General features: G+C 42.8%; 1 protein-coding gene and 1 long non-coding RNA gene across 48 annotated transcripts in view; one reads left to right on the top strand and one right to left on the bottom strand.

Annotated features, from left to right (window-relative positions):
- Positions 1–15,383, bottom strand: part of CLASP1 (cytoplasmic linker associated protein 1) — a 256,363-nt gene extending 240,980 nt beyond the window's left edge. For 40 of the 46 annotated variants that reach the window (XM_070240633.1, XM_070240648.1, XM_070240637.1 and 37 more), the window contains exon 1: positions 14,863–14,982. The gene's annotated coding sequence lies outside the window, so the exon portion shown is untranslated. Of the gene's footprint in view, positions 1–14,118; positions 14,663–14,862 lie in introns of those variants that run through there. The other 6 variants (XM_070240634.1, XM_070240640.1, XM_070240660.1 and 3 more) reach the window with 3 other exon arrangements.
- A 140-nt stretch (positions 15,384–15,523) lies between these two features.
- Positions 15,524–19,581, top strand: part of LOC102149000 (uncharacterized) — a 34,026-nt gene continuing 29,968 nt past the window's right edge. For both annotated transcript variants that reach the window (XR_011428150.1, XR_011428149.1), the window contains exons 1-2: positions 15,524–16,287; positions 17,529–17,711. This is a non-coding gene — a long non-coding RNA (uncharacterized lncRNA). The remainder of the gene's footprint in view (positions 16,288–17,528; positions 17,712–19,581) is intronic.

The raw sequence follows: 19,581 nt of genomic DNA, 5'->3' as shown, positions 1-19,581 counted from the left end.
GTTCCTAAGTTCACCGAATACCTAATGTGCAGCCAATCTGCCAGGCATTGCCTTCAACGAGCTCCAGCTCCCTGGGGAGAGAAAGAGGTGAATCATCTATTCCAACACAGTATATCACGGCGCTTTCCTGCAAGACCATCTGCTTTTCTGATGACTCCCTAGTAAACAGGGAAAGAGGAAAGACTACAACAGTGAGATGCAAGGCACCACCCGGCACAGGTGTGCTCCAGCATGAACACACGCTTCACTTCCCGTTTCACCTCCAAATCACCTCCCCTGCTTCCATTCCTTGCTTCAGCAAGATTCATATCGAACATACAGAGTCTCATGGACTGGGAGACCCACCCACTCACAGAGCCCTCAATGACAAGAAGCCCTGTGCCTGCTGAAGAAAGAGAACTGAAATAAGTGCTTTGGAGACGCATTTATTCGTTGACAAATTGGATCGTATTAGGTTTAGCTTCAAATCCTTTCAATGCAATGTAAGTGACCTGGCAGAGCAAAATAATTTGGAACATCAGCTGCGCAATGACAAAGACTATTGAAAAGACAACTTCACATACTGCTTCCTACCCACCTCCAGTCAACCATTTTTCAAGCATACTGACTTTAAATCTGTACCTTGCTAGGCTTATGCACAACAGCTAGGGAAAATTTGCTATATTTCTCAATTATAACAGAACACTGCTATTAGTAAAATGACATTTTTATACTCATACTTTATGGATTCAGGAAAAAAATTCCAAAAGCACCACAAGTGAACAACAGGAAAACAAACAGCGCGATCAAAAAAGGGGCAGAGGATATGAACATTTTTCCAAAGAAGATATACAGATGGCCAATAAACACATGAAAAGATGTTCAACATCCCTAATCATCAGGGAAATGCAAATCAAAACTACACTAAGATACTACCTTATGCCTGTTAAATTGGCTATAATCACTAAGACTAAAAATAACAAATGTTGGAGAGGATGTGGAGAGAAGGGAACTCTCATACACTGCTGGTGGGAATGCGAACTGGTGCAGCCACCATGGAAAACAGTATGGAGATTCCTCAAAAAACTAAAAATAGAATTACCATATGACCCAGCTATCCCAGTACTGGGTATCTACCCAAACAACTTGAAATCAACAATCCAAAGTAACATATGCACCCCTATGTTCATTGCAGCACTATTCACAATAGCAAAGACATGGAAACTATCCAAGTACCCATCGAGTGACAACTGGATAAGGACGCGGTACATATACAACGGAATACTACTCAGCCAGAAAAAGAGACAAAAGCATCCCATCTGCAACAACATGGATGGACCTGGAGGGAATTATGCTAGGCGAAATAAGCCAGACTGAGAAAGACAAACACCAGATGATTTCACTCATGTGGAATATAAACAAACACACAGACAAAGGAAACAGTTCGGTGGTTATGGGGGGTGCCCCACAGGGGGTGAAGGGGAACACTTATGTGGTGACAGACAAGAAATAATGTACAACTGAAATTTCACAATGATGTAAACTATTATGAATGCAAATTAAGAAAAATTCCAAAAGCACAAAAAAGAGATCTGTGCCTTACTATGTTAGCATATACTGAACTGGACATGCGGATGTTCGTGCTTTCCAAACTGAGTTGTGGCTGCCTCGGTATTTTTTCAACATTGACTTATGCTCATTCAACAAAACATGCTTTTCATTAAAACACCAAAAGACCTAACCCTCACTCTAGTCCTACATTTAAGGAAAAAAGATCACTTAAGAATGTACTTGAATATAATCAAATATACACTTTAATACACTGCTGATGAGAATAAAATTCATAGCTATTTAAGACAATTTGGAAACATCTATCAACAACCTTTCAATATATCTTTTGATTCGACAAGTCCAAATGTGAGAATTTATCTAAGGAAATAACCTGTCAAGTACACTAAAATATAAAGTTGTTCATTGCAGCTATTCATGAATTTTTTTTTAATGAAAATAACCCTAAATGTTCAAGAACAGGGAATTGGGAAAGAAATTACAGTGCATCCAAAAAACAGCAAACCGTGCAGTCACTGAGAATGATAGTAAAAGCATGTTCTTATTGGCCTGGAAAGATCTCTACAACCAATTTAGTGAAAAAGGCAACTAGAAAACAACATGTTGGTGTTTATGACACCATTTTTCTAAAATAAAAAGTAGTCACTTATATACTCCATGCATAGAAAAAGTATGAGAAGGAAATATACCAAAATGTTAACACTGTACTTTTTACACTGAAAATATACTATTTATATAACAAGAAATAACACATGTTAAAAATAACAGTGGTACTAACAGAACGACACTGCAGCCTATACATACACGTACTGGCTCGTATATGCATAGAATATCTGGAAGATTGTTTAAGAAACAAAAAACAGTGGTTGCCTCTGGGAATGGGATGTGGACGAATGGAGAAAAGGGTGAAAGAAGACTTACATTTCACTCTATTTCTGTATACCTTTTAAACCCTTTAACCATGTACATATTATCTATTCAATGGGAATATAAATTTTAAAACATCAAAAAGTATGTTAATATTCTTTCTAGTCAAACCATACCATACCCAATAAATACCAGAAAGTTATTTGTAAAGTCAAAGAGAATTGTAATCCTGACACCATAGGCATCATCACTTACTACACCAAGAACTGAAAAATATAAAAAGGTCCAGTTATTTAGCAAACTGTCCATCTCTAGTACTCAACTCAAGAAGGCAGGATTAGCAACACCTATAAGGAAACAAAGCTTATTTCTGAACCTTGTCCAGCCATGGAATTCTTGCAAAGTCAAAGACAGAAATACAAATACATAATGAGAAGATAAGTGCTCAATTCATTTTTGATCACTGAACTATAGCCATGTTTTAATTCAAAAATGACACATGACAAGACAGGGTCATATGCTTTTACAAAATTACATTTTTAAGTGTATTAACTACAGGATTCTCATATTGCCGGTTGGGTTTTGTTAAAACCTGTAAGGTGGATAATTTGCAAAAATTTTAAAGACACATAACTTTCAAACCAAAATACTGACTACAGGAACTTATTCATACATGTGCAAAATAAATTATTACAGGATTATTCTCTGTAGCATAGTTTATAAACACAAAAGACCAGAAAAAACTAAATGTTCCTCAATAGAGGGCTGGGTAAATTACGGTATGCCATACAACGGCCTACTACTCAGCCATACTCTTCATTTAAAAAACAATGAGGAACCTTTTAATGTACCGACATAGAATGATTTCCAAGACATATTAAGTGAAAAAAAAACAAAACAAAAACGCAAAATGCAGGGTGGTCTGTCATAGGTTACCATCTGTACAAAAAAGAAGAGGAAGGAGTGTGAGCGTGTGTATATATACGCATTTTTTTCACATATATCATTAACATTGATGTCTCCAGGAAGGGAACTGAGTAGATGGCAGATAGGATAAGAGGAAAACTTAAATTTTAGATCATGTGTATTATTTGCTCAAAAAATTTAAAAAACGTAATGCACTTAAGTAGCAGTTCTATTTCTCCTTTCTAGGTAATTTAAACAAGATGAAAGGAATCTTCATATATAACTACAACAAATTTAAACTCATTCATAATAAAAAGGGACACAAGAATATCCCCTAGGTATCTTTTTAAAAAGATTTTACAGCCCATAATGCATGTAATAAGCTTGTTCCTACAAGAAAAATTATATAATTTTAATAATTCCATCACTATCCAGAAGCAATCTCAACAGCAACCAGTTTCCCAAAAGCACCATGTCTAACCCCCGCCCCCAAAATTCCAAACTTGAATCACTGATCAGTTGATGATTCAAGTAAAGATTTAAAGACAGAATAGCCTTGAATTTATCAAGACCTAGAGCTCTCTGCAGGATGTCCGTTTCAAACTGCCTTCTCCCAGCAAGGGTGCTTTTCCTGGCTCTCGCCTGCAGCCACTTCACAAAATTAGACCATGGCGTATAAAATCTGGCCAAGAGTCAGGCTCCTTGTCCTGTGGTCACAAGCCAGGTCTCCAGCCAACAGAGCTCTCACGAATGGAAGGCAACAAACAGGCCCCAGAACGCACAACCAGGGGCACATGTACCTGGTTCAGGGCCTCGCATCCTTCAGATCAAAACAGGAAAGGGACACATTCTTCCCTCCACCCCCAGATTAGGAGCCCTTCCCTCTTCAGTCTTCCCACAGTAGCACACGTTCACAGGAATCATAACCGTCTCCTTACTTGTCTGCCTTCCCGCTTAGGGGTAGAGCTCTTGGGGACCAGGGCTGAGAGTCCCTCTCTCTGTCCTTAGACACAGCAGCAAAGTCTGCTGAATGAAGATTCTGATCAAGGTATATAGGAATACCCAGGTACATAGCTTGTATACCCAGGATAGAGCCCAGAATCTCTCTCTTCGGCGGTAGTTTTCATCAAAGACTCTCTGTGTTTTTGGTCTACTCATTAACACCTAGGGACACCCTTTCTGCATCCCCTCCAGTCACACAATCCCACCCCAAAAGGTCTAGCAATCATATGATTAGTTGTTCCTAATCTTCCAGTGCTTAGTCATTCTTACAAGATTCCACAAATCACTACTACACAATTCAGACAAATATGATTACTTTGTCCAAACAAATGCTCCCTTGGGAATTTCAGAAATCTACTCCAAGTTCTGAAATGAATGAGAGAATGGAAAGCTTTTTCCATCATGTTCACTTGAAAAATGCAATCACAGGCCATAGGCAATCTACTTGGCATGCCAATCATTACCAACAGGTAAGCTCAACCCAGCAACAGGCTAAAATACCACACCCATCAGCCTGAATCAGCTCCACAGAGAGCAACGTGGCATTGAGAGCATTTCTTTTTAAAGGGCCACCCTCCTCAGGATGGGAGCCCACACCTGGAGGGTGATATATTAAAAGATAAAAACACTTCTTGAATCAAACTTTTTAGATAAAATACACACACAAAGATAGAGCTATAGGTTCAGACACATACCAGGCTCAACTTCTCCATAAATAAGGCCAGAAAACAGTCAGCATCTCTCCTGCCTACTCTCCCTATAAACCACTGTGCCTACTAAGGGAGTGCAGGCTCTTGTGGAACCACTTTGCTGCTTGACAATTATCCTGAAAGCACGTGAAACACTAGATCTGCTCTGGCCTCTCTGATCTCATGTTGCTTAGATCTAGAAAATAAGAGAAGAAAATAATTCCCTCCTTCGTTTTCACTGCCAATGACGAGGATCTGCTAAAATAAGCACTGGATGAATAACCAGCATCTCAGATGATCCAAACGTTTATGTAACAAGAGCCTAGGAAATGCCTACTGAGGAGGCAACACCTACCGGAAAACAGAACACCAAGGCCAACCTTCAAGCTAAGCCTTCCCTTCACTGACATCTGGACCAGAGATTACAGAACGGACTCCCCAGGGAGGTCTGATCTCTCAGCACAAGTAACATGAGACCCTGCTGAACACTAAAGAATGCGATGGAGGGAAATCTGATAGCACGAACCCAGAGAGAAAGACCAGATACTTCTCCACTAGTTAGCTTTTGCGATTTCTAGGCAAAAGAATCTTCTAATGATATTTAATGTTTTTGTTAGAAAAGTAATATAAACTCCTTGCACAAACTCAAAATAATTTGTAACACTGAGAACATTTGTCAAAAATGAAAAGGCAGGGTCTAGATACACAAAAATCACACCTAAAATGAGTTAAATTCCCAAATTAAAACTCATCATAATCTTAAATAAGTTAAGATTTTTTCAATCATCCATGAAATGAACCCCATGTTCTGCAACCTAACAGATTTATCCACCTATCTCACATACAAAAAACTTCCTGAGGCATTTAAAAGACCTACACACTATGAACAATCTCCACATTTGGGAAAAATGACTTAAAGGGACCTGGTTAAAATCGTCCCATTTGGAACAACATGGATGGACCTTAAGTAAAATAAGCCAGACAGAGAAAGACAAATACTGTATGATTTCGCTCACATGTGGAAGATAAACACATGGGTAAAGAGAACAAATTAGTGGTTACCAGACGGGCAGGGGTTGGGGAGGGCGGGTGAAAGGAGTAAAGGGGCACATACATATGGTGACGGATGAAAACTAGACTACTGGAGGTGAGCACAATGCAGTCTACACAACAACTGATACAGAATAATGTACACCTGAAATTACACAATGTTATAAACCAATAAGACAGCAATAAAATTAAAAGAAAAAATCCTGAAGAACTTTATAATACACTGATCATTAATCTTTTGAGGATAATTTTCTGCAATTACCCAAATGTATTCACAAAGATCTATGTTTAGCTTCACAATTCAGTCCATGAAAGTTAAGCACATCACTTGCGTGGTACCAGACTGGGCACCAGAGTGATGGGGGCACAAAAGAGGGTTCGAAACTGGGGAATAAGAAAAATGGTCTACCACCCTACCCTCAAGGCCCTCATACAGTAACCTATCCTAGAACATAGGCCACTTAAAAGTAACTACACAAAACTAAAAGAAAGGCAACTCACATTTATCAAGTGCATCTTACACATGTCAAGCAGCAAAGCTGTAACACACACAACGTCTACGTATTCTGTTTTAAGGGAAGAAAAGAGGGCAGTGTGAGCGTGTAGAGGTTGAGAAGAGTAGGCAATGAAGTAAAAACCCAAAGCAAAATATAAATGCCAGTGAGTGGTACAGAAAACAAGCACAGTCATGCACTGCTTAACGGCATTTTGGTGGACGACAGATCGCATATACGATGGTGGTCCCATGAGGTTAGTACCATACAGCCTAAGTTTGTAGTAGGCTAGACCATCTAGGTCAGTGTAAGTACACTTTATGATGTTCGCACAATGATGAAATCGTATCTCTCAGAATGTATTCTCATCATTAAATGATGTAATTAAAAAGCTTCTATCAGTCTTTAACAAATGGTGCTGAGACAACTAGATATCCACATGCAAAACAATGAAGTTGGATCCCTACCTCATACCAGACACAAAAGTTAACTCAAAATGGATCAACAACCTAAATGTAAGAGCTAAAGCTATAAAACTCTAAGAAGAAAACAGGAGTAAATCTTCACGACCTTGGATTTGGCAACTGATTCTCAGATATGACACCAAAAACATGAGCAGCAAAAGAGAAAACAGATTAACTGGACTTCATCAAAATTCAAAACTTTTGTGCATCGAAGGACATTATCAAGAAAGTGAAAGAACCACCTACAGAATGAACGGGGGAAAACATTTGCAAATCATGTATCCCATGAGCTTAATATCCAGAATATACAAGAACTCCTAAAATTCAACAACAAAAAGACATACAATCCAATTTAAAAATGGGAAAGGACTTGAATAGATATTTCTCCAAAGAAGATATACAAATGGACAATAAGCACATGAAAAGATGCTCAACACCTACGTCATTAGGGAAATGCAAATCAAAACCACAGTGATACCACTTCCACGTGCAAGGATGGCCATAATCAAAAAACAAACAAACAAGCAGAAAATAACAAGGGTTGGGAAGGATGTGGAGAAAATGAAACCCTAAGTACTCAAAAGAATTGAGCAGAGACTGAAACAGAAATCTGCAAACCAATATACACTGAAGCATTTGTCACAATAGTCAGAAAGCGAAAACAATCCAAGTCCCATCAACAAATGAATGGATAAACCAAATTAAGTACACCCACACAACAGAATATTATTCAGCAACTAAAAAGGAATAACATTCTGATACATGCTACAAAATGAATGAACCTTGAAAACATTATGCTAAGTGAAATAAGCCAGTCACAAAAGGACAAAGCATGATTTCACTTACATGAAGTATCTAGAAGAGGCAAATTCATAGAGACAGAGAGCAGATTAGAAATTACCAGGCGCTGAGCGAGAGGGAGGAATGGGGATTAATGGTTACAGGGTTTCTGTTTGGGGTGGTGGAAAAGATTTGGAAGCATATTGTGGTGATGGTTGCAAAACAATATGAATGTAAATAATGCCACTGAATTGTATACTCAAAAATGGTTAAAATGGCACATTTTATGTTTTATATATGCCACAATAAAAATTAAATTGAAAAGAAAAAAAAGGGGGCCAGGCCCGTGGCTGAGTGGTTAAGTTCACGTGCTCTGCTTCAGCAGCCCAGAGTTTCGCTGGTTCGGATCCTGGGCGCAGCCCTAGCACCACCGCTCATCAAGCCATGCTGAGGTGGCATCCCACATGCCACAACTAGAAGGACCAACAACTAAAATATACACTGTGTACTGGGGGACTTTGGGGAGAAGAAAGAAAAATTAAAAATAAATAAATAAAATCTTAAAAAAAAAAAAAAGAACTGGCAAAAGTCTACATATAGCACCCAGCCTAGTATCTGGCAAATGTTGGCTGTTCAATCTATGATGGTCATTGCTATTGTGACAATAGGTCTATTTGCCACCCTTGGGCCAACCAAAGGCTGAGCAGGACACGGCTTGGGTCTGGAGAGCTCTGCGACTTAGCAGAACTTCAATAAAACACAGCCACCAGAACCACGAGAATACTATGCAGAAGGAGCTGTTTTTCTGCAGTTCAACTACTCTTAGAAAGACTGGCTTATTGTTCCTAGAGTGAACGCAGCTCCTCGACACTAGGAAAGGCACAGTTCATTCTCTCTACACAACAGGCCTCTGTTAGCATGTCTGAGCAACCGTTCACGACACACTCTGCCTCTACCCACAGGAAAGACACACTCCATGGAGAAACTCGCAGAAAATTAGCCAGAAGGTAGTCCCGAGGCAGTTCTCAAACTTTAGTGGCCTCAGAATCACTCGTTAAAAAAGCAGATGCCTCGCCCCCACCACCAGACATTGTGATTAGTACACATTTCAGGCAGAGCCCTTGTGCACAACTGTTTAAAGAAACACTTGACGGTAGGCCACAAAAATATTGTAAGGTTACATTCTGATGTTGACAAATAGACCAATCCGCCCCACAAAGCAGAGGCAGCATTTCCCTCCATATCTATCCTAGAAACCCAACAGCTCTGGCAACGAGGGACAGGAGCAGAGACGGAGGAAGGAAGCGAGAGCATTTTCCTCCATACCCATCTAGAAGGCAACAGCTCTGGCAACGAGGGACAGGAGCAGAGACCGAGGAAGGAAGCGAGATTACCTGCACGGAATATCCAATACAAACTGCATACAGTTGATTCATATAAAAGTCCATCATTATTGCTTATTCTTTTTAAAAATAATACAAAATAAGAAATGAAAAACCAAAACAATGTACCATTCACCTCTCATAATAACAAAAAATATACTTAAATTATATTACCAGAAGTTGGTAAATTTTCTGAAACTGGTACATCCTTAGATTGCTGGGAAAATTATTAAGTGGTACAAATTTTTCGTCAGCAATAAGGCAATATGTATGAAGTCACCCAATAGTTTCATTTCTTTGAATTTATCCTAAGAACACAAAAGGAGCAAACTATATTCCAAAAGACAGTCACAGTTGTAATATATGTACTATCAAAAGAAAAAAACCCTGTATGTCAAGAATCTCACTTTACCAAAGTTTGCCATATCAACTCAAATATGACAACTTATTAAAATTAAAATGATGCCTACAATGTCATCACATGGAAATTATTCATAAAACATGCAAGCCTTAAAATTACTATAAAGTATGACTCTATGGACAGCTTCAAAGGGTGACACATTAAGAAATAACAGCTTTTAGGAGGATGGTTAGATGTGGGTTTTCCCCCCTCTGGTCTCTCAAGTTCCTGTATTTTGCCATATTGTTGTAATACGGCTATAAATAAACGTAACTGATTCTGCTTCGAAAGTTAATTGGACAACAGTTACAGAGACAGGTGGAAAGCAGAGTCACTGACCTCACCTATCCTGAATGAGGATAAACTCACCCAAATGTGCCACGCTAACAGATGGCCACAGGCCAGTTCTAGATTTTCTTCACAAAAAAATAAATCTTAACGGATGTATGGAACTATTAAACCTTGAACTTACATTTTTTAAAAAGCAAGTATAACACACTAAAAGACAGGAAGAAATCTGGTTTGGCAGCTATTCACATGGCAAAAAGATCAGAAGACTTCATGAACCACAACTTCAAGATAAGCCAACAACACGAAGCAGTAAGAGACAGCTGACATGAAAAGACATCAGGCTGAGAGACAGAAGGCCAGTCCTGTCCTAGTTCTACCACATCCTGGGATTCACCTGCAGGTCTTGGTTTCTCATCTGGGAACTGACAGGCTAATGATGCTACCTCCCCCACCTAGCTCACAGGACTCTGAAGGGAGCAAACAAGATTATGAATGTAAAAATGCCTTCAAAATCAAGGGTTTTCCCCCTTAAATCTGGCTATTAGTATTATGAAGACATTCATCCATATGTAACTGCCCAACAGGGAACAGCTTTTGCAGGGATGCGTTCCAAACTGACGGTGAGCAGGCGCGCCCCCCGAGGGCCTGGGCTCTGGGACCAGGCTTCTCCCTATCTGCGCTGCTCCAATCTCTTAGGAGAATCTATTCATCTATCACTTGGCAATGTTTTCAATTTTAAAAGCAAATGCAATCACTGACAAAATGAACACAGACTGCAAGGTTCTCAAACTCTGGGGTTTTGAAGAATCATCAGAGAACTGTTAAAACTGCAGCTGCCCAGACCCCACGCAGACTGACAAAAACCGCTGGCTAGATGAGAATAAATAAAGCCAGGCCATTTGTATTCTGACAAGCTCCCCAGTGATTCTGGTGACGTGATCACTGCTACTACTACGACACTGTTATTAATATCGACTCCTACTGCAAATACATGGTCGGACTACCACGTATACCCACTCACTACATGCCACTCACCATTCTCAGCACGTTACAAATATTATCTCATTTAATCCCTACAACAACCCTGTAAGGAGGTACTACTATTTAAACACCGCCCTCCCTTTACATGGTTTTATAGATGAAACCATTAAAATACAAAGAGATGATTTAACTGGCCCATGGCCCAAAGTCACAGGACTAGTGAGTGGCACAGCCAGAATGAACAACAAAGTTTGAAAATCCCTGATACAGTTTCCTAAACTAAGACAATAGCTGTCTACCCTGGTCATTTCAAAGTCCGTTTCATTTCAGATACCGCATTTAAAGGACACTAACAAAACTGAGCTGCTGAAAGAATGCATGGTGAAATCACACCAAACCACAAGGGGACAAAAGATCTAGGGCTGTTTACGTACTTCCAGCATAATCCGCATCAATTCGTAATATTTTGTCTGTCTCCCCCAGTGGACTGTGAGCCCTTCAAGTGTAGGGACCATGTATGTCTTTTCAACTGTACCCTCCTGATAACTGGCGGCTAACGAAAGGAAGGGTTTAATACATTTATTAGTCGATAAATCTAGACAAAGTCTGCTGACCGTCCCGGGCAGCGAAGGCTATTACGTGGGGAAGAAACAGACAATTCATGTTGCTTCAGGCGGAACAACTAAGATCCACAGGTAAAAGCGGTGGGACAGTCTAAAACACCTTTCTAGCGACCTGTCCAGTAACAGAGAAGCACGTCTGCAGTTCGAGACTGATGAGCAGAATACAGTAGACGAAAGGTAGGATGTTGGACTATGGGGCCTCGAAGAGCTCTGCCAAGGCCCAAATTCTATTAGTCCAAGTTATGATACATTCGTTTCTTCTTTTTTTTTTTTTTAGATTTTTTTATTTTTCCTTTTTCTCACCAAAGCCCCCGGGCACATAGCTGTGTATTTTTAGTTGTGGGCCCTTCCAGTTGTGGAATGTGGGACGCCGCCTCAGCATGGCTTGATGAGCGGTGCCATGTCGGCGCCGAGGATCCAAACCGGCAAAACCCTGGGCTGCAGAAGCGGAGCTCGCGAACTTAACCACTCGGCCGCGGGGGCCCTAAGTTTCTTCTTTGATAATTCTTGATACATTCTACAGCGACTAGTTACACAAGTCCCAGGAGGTGGCACAGAGGATACCACAAAGCGTTCTCTAACCTCTCAGGGCCCTTAAGGATCCAGAGAAGAGTAAATACACAGAAGTGAATCTTCCAGGGAGGAAGGCAATGGATACAAGAATCAGCAAGGAGTGAGGAGACTTCCGGGCAGGAAACAGGAGGGAGTCCACAAAGGTGTGAAGGGAGACATGCCACCATTTGTGCACATTTCCGTCCTGGTCTAGGCATAAACATGGAGGCAGGAGAGGAGGCCCTGGGGGCATGAAGACCCGGCTGGAAACAATTAGTAAACTCAGGTGCTGACACAAAAAGGCCTCAGCGGTCACTCAGTCAAATACACACACTTTACGGATGCTGCCCTGCTTGCTCTGAGTAAAGAAAGGTTGGTTTACTTTCTTAAATTACATTTCACGAACCAAAACCTCTATCATCAATGATCTCTTCTTTGCCTAGGCTTTTTTCTCAAGACTAATAGATCCTTCTTTTATTTTCTGGGAAATCTTTTAGGTGATTTTGTTTTTAAACATTTGTTATTTTCTGCTACTGTCTACCCTTTCTACTGTTTAATTTGACAACCAAACTTGCAGTTATCAAAACTGACATTTTAATAACTCAGCTCTGAGCCTAATACTTATAATCCCTTAAATGGTTATAACATTTACCAATAGTGTTACAAAATAAAAACTATTACATTATAATCTAAAAGCTACAACTTTATAAGTAGGAGATTGTTAAGAAAAAAAAGAGTAACAAGAAATTAATTTAAGTTTCAGGCCCAAGAAACTATTTCACTCAACTGATAAACCCTGACACTGAGCCACCCAAGAAAAGAAAATTAACAAAAGACTGAAGTAAAAAATCCAAATCCAAAACCAATGAACAAAATATAACACATCTGAACCATAAACTTAACGGTCTTCCGGCCAATCACTTCTGAACATCCTTGTCAAACTATTGTAAGGATCTGGAATCTCGCTCTATTAAAAGCAAGTTCCCATCATCCGAACTACACTTACGAGATTCTCTCACAATAGTTACTGAAGCATAACACACCAACCTTCAGCTTTTTGCTTCCTAATAGTATAAAAAAGCCTTGCCTCTCTTACACAAAATTGAGTCTGTGGCCAAAATCCTGACACACCAGGAGATCTGGGTTTTCAGTTCTAACACTAATTTAAGGTGTAAAGTTCGCAAAGGTCTATTCTGTATTTACCACTTAAATTGTAACATGGAAATACAACATCTGACACCTCCACCTCCAACAGTCTCTTCAAAGGATTTCCGACTTTGGTTAATCTCAGTTGGGAGAACATAAAGCTACGGCTGAAAACTCCTCCATCAAAATAAGAACTTTAAAAATCTAAAATAGTGCTACACATTATTTGATAAACTATGAACTATAGAAACTGAGATTCGACTAACAATTGCCAAAGAAGGTACAACTACACAATTTGACAAAAATGAATACGCAAATAGCTCACCAAAATTTACATCTTTCTTAGCACTCGGAAAAAATAAATAATACTCAGTAACTATGGAACACTGTGGTGTTATGTTTCTTATCCACATAGTCTCTGCATCAATGTTACTATTCTCCCACTCTCTTGATGAGCAAAAGGAGCCCACTGTCCCGGATCCCCCATACCAAGAGTTCAGTAAATGTCACTAATAGTAATAATAATAATAAAAGCAACAATTTCTAAAGCCACAATTTACACGGGAGTGTGGCACCCGAATAGGGAGCAAGGCACACGGCAGCATGCAGCTATTTCTCGCTTCTGACTCTTCTGCATCACTGCTTCCCAAAGGACTAGAAAATCTGAAGCTCTTACTGCCACATCTACAAATTAAAGTATCATGCTTAAAAAAGCTCACAGGTTCTCCGAACCGCCGGTATTTAATGAACGAACCCCACGACAGAGAAACTCACCCAGATGCAACAAAACATGCTTTAAGGCTCCACCTATTTCTTTTAACTTTAGAAATAAACACAACTGTTCAAAAACATTATGTAATAAGTTAGACTCTGGAAAACCCCCTACTCATCCGAGCGGCTCAGAAAATGGAAAGCAAAATTCGATTAGCTCCATTGTACCCACCCAGGCTAACGTGCAAGATCACACACTCAGCTTCGTCAGAGCGTCTCTGCCAGGACCAAAGCACAACAAAGGCAACTTGAGGAGGCTGCACAAGGCTTAACTCGGCACTCGTCCGCTTGACCGGCTTCCGAAAGCAGCTCTCTGCGGCCGCAGGGACCAGGGGGACCCCCGAGGCCGCCCGGCCGGCGGCTGGGCTCGGCGCCGCTCGCTCCGCTTTTGTCTGGCAGGCTCGGAGGCTCGGAGCCCCGGCCGCCCGCCTCCCCGGCACCCCGCCTCCCCGGCACCCCTTCCCTCTGGATCTTTCTCCACACCCGGCCCTCGCCCCGGATTGCTTGCCGTGGGCTTCGCTCCCTCGCCGCCTCCCCTTGCAATCTCGGGCTCTTTTCAAACGCCACTCGGGCTCCGCCGGCGTCTCCTACCCGGCCGGAGCCTCCGGTCACGGAGGGGGCGGGGGTGGGCTCTCGGAGAGGAACAGGGAGGGGGACACAAAGCCGGGCTGACCCCACGCCCCCTCCCCCCCCCCGCAAAGCAGCCTGGGATCAGCGACGGACTGGTTGGATAAACAACCCTCCCATCCCGCCCCTCAGCCGGCTCCCACCTAAGGGCCGCCCCCTCCCCCAAAGTGCACCCAAGAGCCGGTGACAGCGCTGCAAGTCGCCGCCACCCAAATTCGGCGCCCGCCACTTGCGAGGGAGGGGGCAGGGGCCCGGGGCCTAGATCTCCTCACCATAACCCGGTACTTACAGCCGTATCATTCGCTACTGTTGCCGCTGCGGACCACACAGCCGCCGCCTTCTCCTCCACCCCAATGAGGTTAAGCGCTCGGTGCGGGGATTAAAAAAAAAAAAAAAAAAAAAAAAAAAGCAGCCGCGAGCGCCTGCGCACTGCGGTCTCCCTTTCTCCCCTTACCGCCAACGAGCCGGCTGTACCATAGAGAGTGTAAACCGGGACCAGAGAGGCGGCTCCCTCTCTATGGTAACGCCCCGCGCAGGCGCCGGCCGGGCCGAACTGCGATTCGGGACATACAAATCCCGGGAGCTTTCACCTCCTGGCAAACGTCAGATGACCCTGATGGGGACCCGTAGGGTAAAGGTTATGTCAGACAAGGGTGGCCAAGGTTCAGAAGGGCCTTCTGGGGAATTGCGGCAAAACTCAGGCTGGGCAAGGAGGATCGCATCTAAACCGCCACGGCAGTAGGGCACCAGAAAGCTGGGAGTGTGCTGAGGAGGGCTAGGGTGGAACCAGGAAAGCCTGGGTAGAAGTCTGGCCGGAAACTCCTTCGGTCCGGGCTCTAATACCTGAAGGCAGCCGACTTTCACTTCCGGGTTACTCGTGGTCCCCCCCCCCGCCCCCCCCATCGAGCGATTTGAATGAAGGAAATTGTGTCCTGCGGCTTCCCGTCCCTGGGCTGGCCTCTGTTCTCCCTCCCTATCTGAAGTAGGAGCGGACGCTTCGCCGGAAACACACATTTTTAACGGTTTTTTGCCCCTTTTCAAGCGGAGCGGGCCCGTGTAGGCCTCGGAGGTCCTTCAGACGGTCGGCTCTAGACTGTTTCTTCCTTGAGGGTCTCCATAAAAAGCGCTGCTTCCGTCCTCCCGCTCGCTTTCCTCTCGGATGCTGCGAGGGGAAGGGTTTCCGAGGGTAGAAAACGGTGCGAGTGACGGGGCCGTCTTAAAGGATGCTGAAGGACCACAGTTGCCGCGTCAGGCCCGTGCGCTCGCGGGAATTTGCCGTGGAAAGCTTTTGTGTGAGATTATCCGCGGCCTCGGGGAGACCGCTCTTCCTCCATCTCGACGTGCGGACCATCGAGTTGTCCCTGGAGCCTCTGTGCGCCGAGCTCAGTGCTGCTGGCGTGCATGTGTGTTGGGCGCGGGATGCGGGAGGAGAACTGACATGCTGCCCCTGATGCTCGCGCGTAGAAGAGATAGTTGGAGAGACTCAGCCACCGCATTAAACACAGAGCCGGTGTAGGCCCTTCTCTGGTGCAGGAAAGAGAGAGGAGTGTGGTCTCAAAGAGGAGGGACGACCTGGAGGCTGTGACTCCTGGTTTGATCTGGAAAAGATAACCGATCTTTCCGGCGAAAGCACAAGCAACTTTTTGGAAATGGATGGTAACGGTGAAAGAGCATTGCAGAGAAGAAACACCGTGGGACAAAGGCTCGAGAGGGAGTGGGTGTTACACTGGGAGTTCACTGAAGACAGCACTCTAACTGAAACGGGGGCGGGGGACGGGGGAAAGACAGACCACAGGACCGGAAAGTCAGGTTTGATAAATAGGATGGGGATTTTAAAAAAATTTTTAGTAGTGGTAAAATACACATAACATAAAATTTACCATCTTAACCACTTTTAAGTGTACCCTTCAGTAGAGTTAAGTACGTTTACATTGCTGTGCAACCATCTCAGGAACTCTTTTCCTCTTACAAAAGTGGAATTCTATAGCCATTAAACAACTTCTCCTAACCCCCTTCTGCCAGCTCTTGGCAACCGTTCTACTTTTTGTCAGTTTGACTATGCAGGTGCTTCATATGGGTGGAATCATATAGTAATTGTCTTTGTGCAACTGGCGTATTTCATTTAGCGTAATGTCTTCAGTGTTTCTCCGTGTTGTAGCATGTGTCAGAATTTCCTTCCTTTTTAAGGCTGAATAATATTCCATTGTGTGTACATACCACGATGGACACTTAGGTGACTTCTACCTTTTGGCTATTGTGAGTAATGCTGCTATGAACATGGGTGGTCAAATATCTCTTTGAAACTCTGCTTTCCATACGTTGCGGAAGCTTTTGAAACCAAGTAGAGAAATCCATACTGTTTCAGATCCTCAACTGGGGGTAGTAAAATGGTGGAAGGACTGCAGTTGGGACTAGAAGGTCAATACATGCTCCATTTATAGAAACCACTTATGGAGGCTGTAAGATATGCCAGGCCTTGTACTACTGCTTTGTGTAAATTAACGATATGTCACTGAGTCCAAAATAAACGTGAGCCAATTGTTACCACATGTTACTGTGAGAAAATCAAGCTTCTGGGTTACAGATGGGCTGAGGGGACGCTAACCAACCACACATACACAGAAGTGGTTAGGAAACAACTCCCATGGGAGCTGGGCATCCGTGGCCCTGACTGTTTGCTGGTTTGTTCAAGGATATTGAAAGAAAACAGATCACACGTAAAAGAATAGGCTGACATCAAGAGCTTTCACTGTCACATCACTGGTATGCCTAGGGGCTTAACAGCAAAACTGCGTTCCGAGGTCCCTAACAGAACCCTGCGGTTTGAATTCAGGTCTGTTCGTTGCCTTTAAAAAGTATAAAGTGCTGGGTAAGTACGTCCTTGTGTGTGATACGGACGTTAGTGAGGCACATCGTTCCCGACTCAGCTCTTCCTCTTTCACTTTACGTTCTCAGAAGTCCCGGGACATCGTTCAAAGCAACGATCTCCACTTGGCAGATGAGGAGATTGAGGGCCAGAAAGGAAAATGATTTGCCAGCCATGGCTGATTGGTACCAAGGCTGCAGCTGAAACCTGAACCTCCAGACTTCCCACTCTGTGCTTTGGGCTCCCTTACGAAGATAGACGCCACAGTCTGAGTGAGTGGACGATGTTTCTGTTCAGTCAGTTTCATCTCTTTCAGGGATATACGCCAAACTCCCGTGAAGCTAGTGCCGGTTAAACAATGAGGCCGAGAGAATAAGTGCATTATAAAGAGCATTCATACCCTCAACAATATTGCATACCAACTATGTGCCAAACACTTAGCAAAGCAGGAGAAAATCCCTGTTCTCAGGGAGAGGAGATAGAAAATAAAGTAATAGATAAATTACATACTCTGTCAAGTAGGATAGGTATTCTGGGGAAAAAATGGAGCAGTGCAGGGAAAGTGGTGCTGAGGATAGGGAAAGAGATTTCTGTTTAAATAGGACAAGGGGGGCACTAAGAAGCAAACTTTGAGCAAAGATCTGAAGGAGGCGAGGGAGCAAGAAATGTCCTTTATCCGGGAGAAGAACTTTCCAGGTAGACAGAGTGGCAAGTGCAAAAATTCTGAGGCAAGAGGATGCCTACTACATTGTAAGAACAGAAAGGAGACCGGAGTGGCAGAAGCAGAGAATGGGAGGGGAAAAGTAGGAAATGAGGTCAGAGGTAACAAGATGCCAAATTGTGTAGGGACTTAAAGGGCATTGTAAGGACTTTGGCTTTTATTAAGGGAGATGGGAAGCCATTGGAAGGTTCTGAGCAGAGAAGTACGTGATGTGACTTCTGTTTTGAAAGAATCACTGTAGCTTCTGTTTTGAGAATAGAATGTAGGGGAGTAGGGAGTTTTGACAGCAGATTATAGGGGAGCAAGACGGGGACAACTTAGGAAGCCATGCAGTACTCCCAAGTGAGACGGTAGTGGCTGGGGAACGTGCAAGCAGTGGAGGGGTGAAGTGTCACCATATTTTCAGACATGATGATACACAGGGTTTGATGAGTTACTTGGTAGAGTGTGCGAAAAAGATGAGCTAGGACTCCAAGATTTTTGGCCTGAGCAATTTGAAAAATGGAATTGTACCTTACTGAAATGAGAAACACTGGGAGGAGCAGGTTGAGGATGGGAAGAGAGAAGAAATTAAATTTTGGAGATGTTAAGTTTGAAATGCCTGTTAACACATGGAGATATCAAGAAGGCAGTTAGATATATGAGTCTCACTTATATATCTATAAGTTGTAAGTTGTATAAGAAGAAGGGTCCAGGGGCCAGCCCAATGGTGTAGTGGTTAAGTTCGCCCACTCTGCTTTGGCGGCCCTGGGTTTGTGGGTTTGGATCCTGGGCGCAGACCTACATACCGCTCATCAAGCCATGCTGTGGTGGCATCCCACATACAAAATAGAGGAAGACTGGCACAGATATTAGCTCAGCGACGATCTTCCTCAAGCGAAAAAGAGGAAGATTGGCAACAGATGTTAGCTCAGGGCCAATCTTCCTCACCAAAAAAAAAGAAGAAGAAGAAGGTTCCAGGCTGGAGATATAAATTTGGGAGACATCAGCATGTAGAGAGTATTTAAAACCATGAGATCATCTAGATTCTAAGTGTAGACAAATTTGAAAGAGTTACCCAAGGACCGAGCCCTAGAGCACTCTAGCTTTAGGGGTTGAGATGGTAATGAAACCAGCAAAGGGGACAGAAAGAGCAGCCACTGAAATAAGAGGGAACCAGGAAAAGCAGCCAAGTCAATTGCTGATGGACTGTAATGGTGAGGATGAAAGCCTGATTGGAATGGGTTCAAAAGAGAATGGTAGGTACACAATTCAAGAGAGGAAGAGTAGATACTTTGGAGGAAGATTTGGTTGTAAGGGTAAGGGGGCAGAAAATTGGGGTGATTCTTCAAGAGATAGGTAGGGTCAAGATAATTTTTTGTTTAAATTTTTTTTTTTCCTCCCCAAAGCCCCGTGTACATAGTTGTACATTTTTAGTTGTG

The sequence above is a fragment of the Equus caballus genome, chromosome 18 (genome assembly GCF_041296265.1).
Source record: "Equus caballus isolate H_3958 breed thoroughbred chromosome 18, TB-T2T, whole genome shotgun sequence".
NCBI lineage: Eukaryota > Metazoa > Chordata > Mammalia > Perissodactyla > Equidae > Equus > Equus caballus.
This window is presented reverse-complemented; position numbering and strand designations above follow the sequence as displayed.